Source organism: Taudactylus pleione, unplaced genomic scaffold (assembly GCF_031769625.1).
Source record: "Taudactylus pleione unplaced genomic scaffold, aTauple2 ptg000389l, whole genome shotgun sequence".
Lineage (NCBI taxonomy): Eukaryota > Metazoa > Chordata > Amphibia > Anura > Myobatrachidae > Taudactylus > Taudactylus pleione.
The window spans coordinates 2,862,473-2,877,754 of NW_028284790.1; the positions used below are offsets into that span (position 1 = coordinate 2,862,473).

At 41.3% G+C, this 15,282-nt stretch overlaps 1 protein-coding gene across 1 annotated transcript in view; it reads right to left on the minus strand.

The window, feature by feature from the left end:
- Window positions 1-15,282, minus strand: part of IL15 (interleukin 15) — a 55,461-nt gene that overhangs the window by 39,443 nt on the left and 736 nt on the right. The window lies entirely within an intron of this gene.

The window sequence follows — 15,282 nt, forward strand, 5'->3', positions numbered from 1 at the left end:
GGGGCATCCGATATATTGGCCAATCAATTGATCAGCCAATATATCTGCCAGTGTGTACCCAGCATTAGACTGTGAAAGCAATGTCTTATTCATTGCTATGGCTTTAGTTAGGGATGTGCACCGGCCACTTTTCGTGTTTTGTGTTTTGGATCTAAATCTTTCTTCGTGTTTTCGATCTGGATTGGTTTTGCCAAAACCACCCTTCCTGGTGTTGTGTTTTGTGTTTTGGATATGTAGTTTTTTGGAAAAAAGCATAAAAACAGCTAAAATCACAGAATTTGTTTTTTTTTGTTCCTACAGTATTATTAACCTCAATAAAATTAATTTCCACTCATGTCAAGTCCATTCTTAACACCTCACACCTCACAATATTGTTTTTAGGCCAAAAGGTTGCACCGAGGTACTGTAGCTGGATGACTATGCTAAACGACACAAGTGGGCGGCACAAACACGTGGCCCATCTAGTAGCAACACTGCAGTGGCAGACAGGATAGCAGTTTGAAAAACTAAGTCCCAAAAGGTGCTGCGAGGTAACTTATCACGTCACCCATTGACTGCTGCTGCTGGGCACACAGGACGGGATTCGGGAGAGAGATGGGCGCCGCCGAGACTGATAGGAAGCTCATGGGAACTTAGATCCCAGGGCCACCGAGGAGATCCTGTTCGAGCTGTCTCTGCAGGCTGGTCCTGCAATTAACGTTAAAATTCCAAATGACAAGGATGGAAAGTCGAAACAATTTGCTTTAGTCAATTTCAAACATGAGGAGTCTGTTCCCTATGGAATGAGTTTGTTAAATGGAATCAAACTCTTTGGGAGGCCGCTGAAAATTCAAATCAGATCAGGAAGCAGCCATGACTCCACAGAAGCAAATAGCACAGCCTACTCACCACAAGGAAATGGCAGTTTTACTGGAAACAGTCCATCAACACATGACCGCAGGCATGATGGCAATTGGGAGTTCACAAAATACTCTGAACTTTCACCTCCTGTTCCAAATTATCAGATATCTTACTCTTCTCTGGACAATCTTCAAAGACGAGCAATGATGAATAACTTCTATAGGTCGGAAAACCCTCATGGATCCAGCACAGCAATGATGGCCCAACCCAGTTACTCACCATCACATTATCCGCCTCACCAAAGTTGGTACAGTCACAGATCCGATAATTCTCCCCAACACAGATATGATTCCTCTTCCAGCCACTGATCCAGTAGAAGCGATAGCTCTCATCCTCATCAAATGGAGAGTTACCACAGTAGCAGAGACTAGGGATGTGCAGGCTTGGATTAGTTCGGATTTTCCCGCCAAAAATCAGGTCTCAGAAAGAGGCAAAAAGTCATCTTTCATGGACAAACATAATCTTTCATGGACTTTTGTCCAGGACAGCCCCTGTAAAAATTATTTTGATGAAGGGCAGAGTACAACCCACAGGACAGCCCCTGTAAAAATATTTTGATGAAGGGCAGTGTACAACCCACAAGACAGCCCCTGTAAAAATTAGTTTGAGGATGGGCAGCGTACAACCCCTGTAAAAATTAGTTTGATGAAGGGCAGCGTACAACCCACAGGACAGCCCCTGTAAAAATTATTTTGATGAAGGGCAGCATACAACCCACAGGATAGCCCCTGTAAAAATTAGTTTGATAATGGGCAGCGTACAGCCCCTGTAAATATTACTTTGATGAAGGGCAGCGTACAACACCTGTAAACTTAATTTGATGAAGGGCAGCGTGCAACCCACAGGACAGCCCCTGTAAAAATTAGTTTGATGAAGGGCAGCGTACAACCCACAGGACAGCCCCTGTAAAAATTATTTTGATGAAGGGCAGCATACAACCCACAGGATTGCCCCTGTAAAAATTAGTTTGATAAAGGGCAGCGTACAGCCCCTGTAAATATTACTTTGATGAAGGGCAGCGTGCAACCCACAGGACAGCCCCTGTAAAAATTAGTTTGATGAAGGGCAGCGTACAACCCGTGTAAAAATTAGTTTGATGAAGGGCACCGTGCAACCCACAGGACAGCCCCTGTAAAAATTAGTTTGATGAAGGGCAGCATACAACCCACAGAACAGCCCCTGTAAAAATTAGTTTGATTAAGGGCAGCGTACAACCCCTGTAAAAATTATTTTGATGAAGGGCAGTGTACAACCCACAGGACAGCCCCTGTAAAAATTAGTTTGATGAAGGGCAGCGTACAACCCCTGTAAAAATTATTTTGATGAAGGGCAGCGTACAACCCACAGGACAGCCCCTGTAAAAATTAGTTTGATGAAGGGCAATGTACAACCCCTGTAAAAATTACTTTGATTAAGGGCAGCGTACAACCCATAGAACAGCCCCTGTAAAAATTACTTTGATGAAGGTCAGTGTACAACCCCTATAAAAATTAGTTTGATGAAGGGCAGCGTACAACCCACAGAACAGCCCCGTAAAAATTACTTTGATGAAGGGCAGCACTACAACCCCTGTAAAAATCACTTTGATGAAGGGCAGCATACTACTCACAGGGCAGCCCCTGTAAAAATTACTTTGATGAAGGGCAGCATACAACCCCTGTAAAAATTACTTTGATGAAGGGCAGCATACAACCCACAGGACAGCCCCTGTAAAAATTACTTTGATGAAGGGCAGTGTACAACCCCTGTAAAAAATACTTTGATGAAGGGCAGCGTACAACCCACAGGACAGCCTCTGTAAAAATTAGTTTGATGAAGGGCAGCGTACATCACCCAGGACAGCCCCTGTAAAAATTATTTTGATGCTGAAGAGCAGCGTACAACCCACAAGACAGCCTCTGTAAAAATAATTTTGATGAAGGGCAGCGTACAACTCACAGGGCAGCCCCTGTAAAAATTACTTTGATGAAGGGCAGCATACAACCCCTGTAAAAATTACTTTGATGAAGTGCAGCGTACAACCCACAGGACAGCCCCTGTAAAAATTAGTTTGATGAAGGGCAGCATACAACCCCTGTAAAAATGACTTTGATGAATGGTAGAGTACAACCCACAGGACAGCCCCTGTAAAAATTAGTTTGATGAAGGGCAGCGTACAACACCCAGGACAGCCCCTGTAAAAAATATTTTGATGCTGAAGAGCAGCGTACAACCCACAGGACAGCCCCTGTAAAAATAATTTTGATGAAGGGCAGCATACAACTCACATGACAGCCCCTGTAAAAATTAATTTAATGAAGGGCAGCGTACAACCCACAGAACAGCCCCTGTAAAAATTACTTTGATGAAGGGCAGCGTACAACCCCTGTAAAAATCACTTTGCTGAAGGGCAGCATACAACTCCCACGACAGCCCCTATAAAAATTAATTTAATGAAGGGCAGCATACAACCCCTGTAAAAATTACTTTGATGAAGGGCAGCATACAACCCACAGGACAGCCCCTGTAAAAATTACTTTGATGAAGGGCAGTGTACAACCCCTGTAAAAAATACTTTGATGAAGGGCAGCGTACAACCTACAGGACAGCCTCTGTAAAAATTAGTTTGATGAAGGGCAGCGTACAACACCCAGGACAGCCCCTATAAAAATTATTTTGATGCTGAAGAGCAGCGTACAACCCACAAGACAGCCTCTGTAAAAATAATTTTGATGAAGGGCAGCGTACAACTCACAGGACAGCCCCTCTAAAAATTACTTTGATGAAGGGCAGCATACAACCCACAGGACAGCCCCTGTAAAAATTACTTTGTTGAATGGCAGTGTACAACCCCTCTAAAAATTACTTTGATGAAGTGCAGCGTACAACCCACAGGACAGCCCCTGTAAAAATTACTTTGATGAAGGGCAGTGTACAACCCCTGTAAAATTTACTTTGATGAAGGGCAGCATACAACCCACAGGACAGCCCCTGTAATAATTACTTTGATGAAAGGCAGCGTACAACCCCTGTAGAAATTACTTTGATGAAGGGCAGCGTACAACCCACAAGACAGCCCCTGTAAAAATTACTTTGATGAAGGGCAGCATACAACCCCTGTAAAAATTACTTTGATGAAGGGTAGAGTACAACCCACAGGACCAGGGCTGCCATCAGAAATTGTGGGGCCCGGGACTGACAAAATAGGCAGGGCCCCCCACCCCCCAATATGGAAACTTATAGCCGCATTCCCCGGCTTACGGCCCTGTATATCTGCATCACATGTGCCTAGTACACATATATATAGTGCACCCTGTAGAAAATGTGCATATATATATATATATATATATATATATATATCCAGACGTAGAGGCGGCACTCAGAGATCAATCACCAGACTTGAGACAGAATAAGAATTATTATTCTGTCTCAAGTCTGGTGATTTATCTCTGAGTGCCGCCTCTACGTCTGGATATGTTGGATCCTATGGGGGATACCTAGGAGGGCACCAGAACATTATCAATTCAAGGTGGGAGTGCTGCCCTATGTGGATTTATATATATATATATATATATATATATATATAACCAAAATGTAGATGGGCACTCTGGGAAAAGGATGAAAATAGCCAGAGTACCTTCCTATAAGAGCATGTATCCAACAAAACCTTCCTATACAAGAAGCAGGCGGCACTCCATCGGTCTTAATCAAAAAGTTTTAGTGCATAGTTATACAGCCGACGTTTCAAAGCCGGAGAGGCCTTGACATCAGGGTGTGAAAGTGAGACAAAAGTGCAACAGTGCTTGCCTTAAATAGCAAGTTGAAAATGAGGAAGTGAAGAGGATGCCCGTTCGCGTCTCCGTGCTCCGGGCGCCACTGGGTGATGACGTCATCACGCCGTGTCTTGACTCTATGCATTCTGGGGTGGTAACCAAGGACGCTATTAGTCCTGTCAAGATAGCGGAGGGGGTTGGCAGCCCGCTACGGCGCCACGGTCACTGAACATTGCTATGGGCAAAGTGACATATACATTATTAATAAAGGAGAAAAGCATGGATAAACATTAAAAACCAATGGATGACATACTAGGACACTTACATAACTAATCACAATAATTACATGATACGCACTGTGACAGAATAACTATACACTAAAACTTTTGGATTAAGACCGATGCCGTGCCGTCTGCTTCTTGTATAGGAAGGTTTGGTTGGAGATATATATATATATATATATAATTTCTTTGGATGATCCGCACTCACTTACGTGGCCTATACTTGCTGGGGTGCAACATCAATATTTGGTCTAGGTAAAATCCACAGACCAAAAATATAGAATATAGTTCAGGGGTGCACTCACCAGACTTCAGTCAATTATTCAAGCTGATAACTTTATTCCATAAAAAAATCAGACGTTTCGGTCCTATTTGGACCTTTGTCAAGGTACAACAATCAACTGTACATAGTGCCATTAAATACCCATACCCCCCTCCCCCTAAGCAACAAAGAAATACAGACACAGACACACTGAACATTATATAATCCAATGCACAACCACACAAATAGATGGATTATTGATCTGCATACCTCAGGATCGTGTCTCCATAAATTACACATACCCAGAATCAGCGCAGCCAGGTGCATCTGGTGTGTTATCATCAGCTGATAATAGCTGCTGGCGTCTCCCAGCGGTCACATGTCATGGGAGCATAACATGCGTCACCGCCCGTGGCCGGAAGCACATGACTTCCCTCACATTACCGGGAATGCACACATCGCATCCCGCTACCTGGCAACAAGCGCACTCACATATGTATTGCGCCGCTCTCAGCCGGAAGTGAAACACATGCAGGAGTCATATAGCCTAGCAACACAGTGTATATAAACATAGTACACTGTTGTTGCTATATTATCAAATATTTTATATCCATAGCAGTAAATACTAATAAAACCCAGATCAAGTTGATTGTTTTGTATATATATATATATATATATATGTATACACACACATACATATATATACACACAGTACATATATATGTGTATATATATATATATATATATATTATATACTGTATTATATATATATATATATATATATGTTCATTCATACGCACTAATATATATATATATTATATATATATATATATATATATAGTCTCTCCAGCACAGCGACAGCATATGAATCTTACCTTACCATATATATATATAGTCTCTCCAGCCCAGCACAGTGACAGCACATGAATCTTACCTTACCATATATATATATATATATATATATATATAGTCTCTCCAGCCCAGCACAGTGACAGCATATGAATCTTACCTTACCCTTTTGCTCCAGGGTGATGGTGCGGCAGCGGCTCCTCTTCTCCATTAGCTCGCGCCGCGCTGTGACGTAGGGACACTGAGTCCGCCGCCTGCCATGCACGGGTGGCCTGTCCGCTGCTTCTGCCGATGTACAATAAAGTTACATCGCCAGAAGGAGCGGACAGCAGGCACCTCGTTCGCGGCGTGCGGCGGCATCCGTCCTTTCACATTGGGGACGAGGAAGGGTGGGTTAGGGAGCGGACCCTCTGGGAGCAACAGTAGCGGCGGCGGGTGAGTGGTAGCAGCGGGCCGGGCCCCCCTTTTCTGTCATTGTCTCCGGGCCCGGGACAGTAGTCCCGACAGTCCCCCCCCTGATGGCGGCCCTGCACAGGACAGCCCCTGTAAAAATTAGTTTGATGAAGGGCAGCGTATAACACCCAGGACAGCCCCTGTAAAAATTATTTTGATGCTGAAGAGCAGCGTACAACCCTCAGGACAGCCCCTGTAAAAATAATTTTGATGAAGGGCAGCTTTTCACACTGGGGGGGATGAAGAGAGCACCCCGGAAGGACAGAGCACCCCTTGGACAACACAGCACTACAGCCAGCCAGCCAGCCCCTATATGGACATGGACAACAGTAGCCAGCCAGCTCCTGTGTATATGGACAACAGTAGCCAGCCAGCCAGAAAGCCCCTATGGACAGGACAGCAGCCAGCCCCTATATGGACAAGGACAACAGTAGCCAGCCAGCCCTATATAATTGTATATGGACAACAGCAGCCAGCCAGCCCCTATGGAGAGAACAACAGCCAGCCCCTATGGACAGGACAACAGCCAGCCCCAATATGGACAAGGACAACAGTAGCCAGCCAGCCCCTATGATTGTATATGGACAACAGTAGCCAGCCAGCCCCTATGGTCAGCATCAGCAACAGCTCCCAGCTCCCTCCCTCTTCACAGTAGCCAGCCAGCAGTACTTTATTATTTAAGTAGTAACACACAACACTGAGTGACAACCAACAGCTCCCAGCTCCCTAACTCTGCACACTCCATAGCCAGAATGAAAAATGGCGGCGACAACGGGACCTTTATAGAATCCAAAACTCACGAGAATCTGACAGCAGGATGATGACGTTTTGCCTTGTTTCGGGAACCGAGTCTTGCGGGAAAACCCGAGTCAAACTCGGTTCCCGGCTCGGATCGGGGGGGATCGGGGGGTTCGGATTTCGGAAATTCGAACCCACTGATCCCTAGTTTTAGTGCAGATTTGCACATTTAAGCAATCTTCATAAATAACATTTAGATTCTCTCTTGGTCCTAAGCACAAAAGATTGTTTAATATTTTGTGTCACTACCTTGTATGTGCTGTAGTATTTAGAGTGTGTATAATTATATGTTTTATTTTATAGCCTACCATACTACATTCGCATACTTTGGTTAGTGTCTTTGACCATTTCAAATGTAATAGTATATGTGACATTTATAATTCTACATGTACCTCTTAAATTAAGGGTGAAATGTCATAGTATATGTGACATTTATAATTCTACATGTACCTCCTAAATTAAGGATGAAATGTCATAGTATATGTGACATTTATAATTCTACATGTACCTCCTAAATTAAGGGTGTAATCAGGGCCATATTAACAATGGGGCGGATGGAGCTACAGCTCCAGGCCTCCACATACAAAATAGGCCCACTGTCCTGACAACATGATGTTGACTGGCCATCTACTCTCCACACGCTCAGCCATAGATCATAAGTAGTAAAATTGTATTCTATTTACCTCACAAAATGAAGCATTTTTCTCTTTTACATATTTAGGGAGACATTGGGGCTGAGAGTATAGGGGTGGCCAGTGCCCACATGGCACTGGCCACACACAGCGGTCATACCTCCTCTGCTTCTCATTATAGTCCCTTGTTCATTTTCAGCTCCAGGCCCATGTGGTACTCAATCCGGCCCTGGGTGTAATGTAACAGTATGTGTGACATTTATAATTCTACATGTACCTCCTAAATTCAGGGTGAAATGTCATAGTATATGTGACATTTATAATTCTACAATTACCTCCTAAACCAAGGGCGAAATGTCATAGTATATGTGACATTTATAATTCTATAAGTACCTCCTAAATTAAGGGTGAATTGTAATAGTATATGTGGCATTTAGAATTCTACAAGTACCTCCTAAATTAAGGGTGAATTGTAATAGTATATGTGACATGTATAATTCTACAAGTACCTCATAAATTAAGGGTGAAATGTCATAGTATATGTGACATTTATAATTCTACAAGTACCTCCTAAATTAAGGGTGAATTGTAATAGTATATGTGACATTTATAATTCTACAAGTACCTCCTAAATTAAGGGTGAAATGTCATATTATATGTGACATTTATAATTCTACATGTACCTCCTAAATTAAGGATGAAATGTCATATTATATGTGACATTTATAATTCTACATGTACCTACTAAATTAAGGGTGTAATGTAACAGTATATGTGACATTTATAATTCTACATGTACCTACTAAATTAAGGGTGAAATGTCATAGTATATGTGACATTTATAATTCTACATGTACCTCCTAAATTAAGGATGAAATGTCATATTATATGTGACATTTATAATTCTACATGTACCTACTAAATTAAGGGTGTAATGTAACAGTATATGTGACATTTATAATTCTACATGTACCTACTAAATTAAGGGTGAAATGTCATAGTATATGTGACATTTATAATTCTACAAGTACCTCCTAAACCAAGGGTGAAATGTCATAGTATATGTGACATTTATAATTCTACAAGTACCTCCTAAATTAAGGATGAAATGTCATATTATATGTGACATTTATAATTCTACATGGACCTACTAAATTAAGGGTGTAATGTAACAGTATATGTGACATTTATAATTCTACATGTACCTACTAAATTAATGGTGAAATGTCATAGTATATGTGACATTTATAATTCTACAAGTACCTCCTAAACCAAGGGTGAAATGTCATAGTATATGTGACATTTATAATTCTACAAGTACCTCCTAAATTAAGGGTGAAATGTAATAGTATATGTGACATTTATAATTCTCCAAGTATGCTGCATTTGCTGCAAGGATGCACTCCAATACTTCTGAAAAATATAGTAGATCACTAAAACAAGACAGAAGTTACTTGCTTTATAAAGTGATTCCAGATCATCATGTATTGCCTTCCATAGATCCATAGTGGAAAAAGCAAAGCTGAAGAAAAAAGAAAGTATAAGAAATAAATTAGGGATGAAATATTATTTTTTTTTGAGAGGCTGCATACATTCCAATGACCATTCAGATCTTATTTCTATAATACTTCATGTGTCTTAGTACAAATCAGAGTGAGGTGGGGACGTAGGCAATGAGGAGGGGACTACAGTGGACAGCGGCCAATCATATCCCACGGAAGTATTGCTGTAACTATGCAACAACTTTTAACATGGAATAAACAGTCATGGTCCTAGAATTTGTCGGTCAACACAGGAGAACACAAAATTAGTTTTGCATCAAAACTCATATTACGGGGCAGAACCATTAATAACTTCTACCAGTTTTATCATCTGAAGAGTCTTTAAATAAAAAACAGTTGGACCATGTCATAGAAGGATTCCAAGCAACCATGGGTCCATAAGACCAGTTCCTCCATGTACTGTATATTCTCCATCTCAGCCAGCTGTTTAGTAATTTAAGGAGGTACAAACATTGGTTCGGCATTTACAAAAAAAGATGCCTACCTGAGACTTCTGGTTCTGGTCCGATGGAGCAGCCAGCTCCGGCGCTGAGCTCCGCCGCTGTCCCGCAATTAAAGCCTATTTCAAGGCTGCACTCCAGCCTCCTGCCTAGGATAACACATTGCCTACCCCCGGCTGACCTTTTATGAGGAAATATATCTCCTCCACCACCACGCTGAAGCCGCAGCAGCAGAGACACGCCATGCGGATCCCAACATGGCGCCGAATGCTGAGACTGAAGCAGTAATTCCTACAGCAAAGAAATCAACAGTTGCACAAGATTCATCTACCTTGCCACAGACACGCTGCTCCCCTGTGGTACCTATCAAATATAATGTTGTGGTTGATGCTATAAAAACATCTATGGGTCCCCTCTTATGTCAGGCTGTCTCTGACATCACCTCACAGTTACAACAGTTAACCCATAGAGTCACAGAATCAGAACACAAACTGGGTGAAGTTTTTCAAGATGTTTCACATGTAAAGTGCACAGTGCTCAAGCTTGAATAAGATAACTTTCACTTGTTGAATATAATAGACAACTTGGAAAACCAGTCTTGCCGGAACAACATTAGACTAGTTGGTCTCCAGAAAACAATCAAGAGCCCAGCGTTAGCCCTTTTTGTGCGTAACACTGTTGGAAAGAAAAAGGATTATCATTGATAGCCAAACTGTTTGACCCAGGTGGGCATATATTATCTTTCACAGACTTACAACAGATGTTTAATTAGTATGCGGTCAGGAAGCCGGCGGTCGAAATGCCGACTGCCGGCTTCCTGACTGTGAAATCCTGGTATGGGACTAATGATAGGCGTCAAAATCCCGATGCCTATCATTATCCACCCGACGAAATCACGACACCCATCATACCGAACGAAGGTAAGCCAGGCGTCAGCAGCGTACAGCCGCGAGGGGGAGGGTTAAACCTAACCTAACCCCCCCACACTTACCTTGTTGGGATCTTCAGTCTTCTGCCTTCAAGCATTTGTATTACATCTGCCGGGCTTATGTCTGGCAGTATGTCATACCGATTCTGTTTCATTCGCAAAAACAACATTTCTATATGTATTTACAATCTAGGAATTACATTTCTTCCATCGCTATCGCATGAAGCCGTGGAACTCAACCCACTTTATTCACTCTTGAAAATTATCAATACAGTTTCATATAAAATAAATATGTCCTCATTTAACTCATAAACTCTCTGCACCTCAATGGTCCTCTTTTTTCAATACTTGGAAAGTAGATATTCCCTCTCTCACTTCTTTGTGAGATTGGATTACTCACTATGATTCCACTCTCAGATGTTTGCAGTCAGCATATCTACAAGAAGTTCACATAAGAACAATTCAGAGAGCCTCCATCTACCCAGCCCAAAGTAAATATATGGTATCATCAGAAAAGGGCGAATGTCCTAAGTGTCATGCAGCTAATGCTACATTATACACTGCATGTGGGAGTGTAGTAAAATTAGCAAGTTTTGCCACAAAGTAATACATTTTGTTAACTTAATATTTTCTCTCCACCTGCAACCTAACTTACTTGCTTGTTTTTGTGTTCATTTTAAATTCTGGGATCTGAGTCCAGGCAAAAATAACATTGGCGAAGAAATTCATCCTTGCTCGTTGGACCACAAAATCCTCCCCTACCCTCAATGAGGTCAAACAAAAATGCTACAATTACTGTACAATACTTTGACAGGCACTCGACCAAACCATATCTAGATAAGGGAGTAGAAAGGTTCTATGAAATATGGGAACTCTATATCAATATTCTAGATGACTCATTTAAGGCTCATATTATTAAACTATTCGAGAACACTGAATGGTATTTACTAAGGCGTATTGCTTCATCCTCGTGATTTAGGTCCTAACTAAGTGTTTGGACTAACTGGTTTTCCTAAATTAGATCACACACACCTGCATTTATTCCACTTAATTTTGTCTGGATATAAAGTTCTACCTCAGAGTATAGATATATGGTTCTAATCGACTCTCATTTTATATTATGTTCTCCCCCCTTCCCCTCACCTTCCTCTATGTCTTTTCCCTTGTGCTTCTCCCTTTATTCATATTATGTTTGTTATGTCCGCGTATTCCTATGTGATGTATTATTTGAATAATAATCTGAAAAATTAATAAAAATTTGTTTACAAAAAAAAAAGATGCCTACCCATATGAAGAATGATAACTGCATTCAAACCATGGGTAACTGCAGAGCCTATTGAGTGTTACAGAATACCCATACTTTTTCAATTTGGCTCTATCACTTTTGGACATAAGAAGAATTCTCAGAAATTACTTTATTAAAAAGCAACACTTAACTACTTTTAACGTGAATTTTGTTTGCATGTCTTAATGGAAAGACCCGTATGCCATGGCAAGTTGGGAAGACCCACAGGCAATGGCAAGTAGTGCATGATAACTATAGACATTTAGGATAATTATCAGAAATACACCAAGGCAGCTTATGTACTAATTTAGAATTTAGTCCCTGGTTAGGGGCAGACAGCACAGTCAGGGTCACAAGCGATAAACATGGTGACAAGCAGGGTCAGTATACAATAATGAAGTTAAATGATCAGAAATGTCAGGCAACAATAATAGTTCAGTCACTAACCAAATAACAGACCAGGTTCATTACAGGCAAGATCAATGTCATGGGAAAGCTCTCATTTACAAGTCACACTGCATACCTACTTGGGAGCAACAATTAAACAAGCACGTTTTTGGGCGAAGGACCTATAAAGAAATGTTCAAACTGGGTATGTGCAAGAAGCAAAGCAACCTATACAGAGACAGCATTACTGCAAAAGGACTGCAAAAGCAGGGTTGTGACAGTACCCCATCCTCTTAAGGGTAGTGGCAAAGTCTTTTTGTTAGGCTTAAGGAACCCATAGAATAAAACTTCTTGATTAAAAGCGGAACAATAGACATTTTAGTAGACAAGACAATGGGTATCTACAAAGATGAGGTTTAAGTAAAAAAAAAGATCAAAATAAAATGTATTTGCTTTAAAAGCTACTAAGGGCAACTTCATGTGAAATTAAATATCATAAAGGATACTATATTAATAAGAACATTTGGTAAGATTTCTTAAACATGCCGGGTTGTGCATTTAATATTAGTGGTGTTGATATGTAGTTAAATGGCTAATCGCTACGTGCTGTTTCTTATGCTGTTTGTTACTGTGCATAACTCATCAGTCTGAATAAACATCACATGACTGATTAAATGTTATTCTCCAGACTTTAAGGTCAGGCTGTCTAAACTGCAGGACTTGTTTACTTGGCTCTATAAAGTATGACTTACAGTAGTTTGCCCAAGAAAGATTGATGCCTTATCTTCTATCAAGTGTATCCTGATATACTCAAGGTTCCCGCTGTCAAGCTCCGAAAAAAATATTATTGGAGCTTGATGACTGAAAGGTAAACAGGAGATATCTGTGATATAATGAATGACCCCGATACTTAATTTCTACAAAAGTAGGTGAAAATGTTAATTTTCATCTACTTTTGTAGAAATTGAGGGATGATAAACTGGCATTAATATTGCTCAAAGCAAATCAAATTTCAAAACATGGAGGATCCACAACTACATTCAACCAACTCTGATATCAAGCGGTGATGAGGAATAGTAGTTTTTAATGAGGCTGTTATTAATCAATACAGGGTCTAGTAAAATAGACTTTATTTCTTTAAAGAGAAAACGTTTATCAGCAGGATAGGTGGATTAATGAATAAAATGTCAAATCAAACATGGACAGTCAGTAGCGCTCAACCTTACCATTGCTCCAGCTTTGGTGGAAGGCTTGCATTTTTGTGGCACCCCATCCAGATCACATTCTGTGCATCCTGCTTAACAAAAACACTTTCCAAATCTATAAAATCAATTTCCACCCTCTACTTCAAAAACTCTAATGAATTGAGAATCTGATACACTAAAAATTGCTCCTGGCTGGGGAGAACAGTAGGTTTAAAATTAGTATTCATTTGAGATTTCAGTTTGAAGTGGACAACAGCAAACACTAGTTGGCCCCTCTACATCATGCTGGCACAAGCTTCAGAAACAAGCACATACAGTTTTTCCTCCTAGTTATCTCTCCTGACACCACTGTTTGTGAATTCAGAGTTTCCTTCAAATTCGGCCTTCCCCACATTGTACAGTGGTACAAGGAGACTTCCAGAAGGAGTCACTGGAATGCAGGAACGCAAAGATATCCAGAAACTGGACACACGAGATCTGCTGACCAGGTAGGTTAGGCAAAGTATAGGCACAAAGGAAGTCCACGGAAGCCATTTAAATAGCCCGCCTCAAGAGGGCCAAATCAGGGTTGGCTGACAGCACACGGGTGACCACAGGTTCAGGGAAGGAATTGGTCAGTTGCGAAGATAGAGCAAATCCAAGATGGCAGCGCCCATGTAACAGTGCTGCTACAGTATGTGAGATGCTAACACACCTGCTGGCTGATGATAACTGGTGTGGAGGTAACGCAGCAGTACTAACCTTGGGCTAATGTTGGGCTCTTCCAAGTGGCTCAGACGCGGCTCAGGAGGTGTCCTATGGTGATGCGGCAGCATCAAATTATAGGTCACGCAGCCTGAAGTCGTCCGGTCCACACAGTTCTCTACAGTGATGCAGTTTTATTTTTCCCTGTGTGTGTGTGGGCGGGTGTTTTATTTTTTCCTGTGTTTGGGCCAACGTGTTTTATCTTTATTTCCTGTGGGGGACAATATATATAAAAATAATAATAATAAAAGTATTAATTATGCATATAGTTGGATTGGGAGGAGGAAGCGCTCCAAAATTTCTTGCACAGGGTGCTAGAACATCTGGAGCCAGCCCTGCCAGGTAGCCGGTGCTCAGGATGTCCGGATCATCCTAAGGGATCAACATAAACAGGGTCCCACTGCTTACAAATCCCTTGGTCACCGGTCAAGTCTCAGGAACATGCACACACCTCCTGCTTGATGCGTTTTGATCTCCTGGGTCTTTATCAAAAGCATACTAGGTGAGAACTGACGCCGTTTGAATTTCTATGTATCTGCATAGACTACCCTATACACCTTCTGCTTAACATTACTAATCCGTGCTTAAGTTCAGATGGTTAAATAAAATTGACTGAGGTACCTATTAAGTCACCTGTGTTCAAGCATGAATAGCCTTCAAACCTAAACTGTAACGGCGGATTTTGGGAAACTCTGTACTAGAATATTCAGCACAACATTAGTCTGTTGTGGTTTATCCTATGATTTTCTGAAATGTGTTGGGAATGTATGTATATTGAGGATAAGCAGAATACTGTACACACTA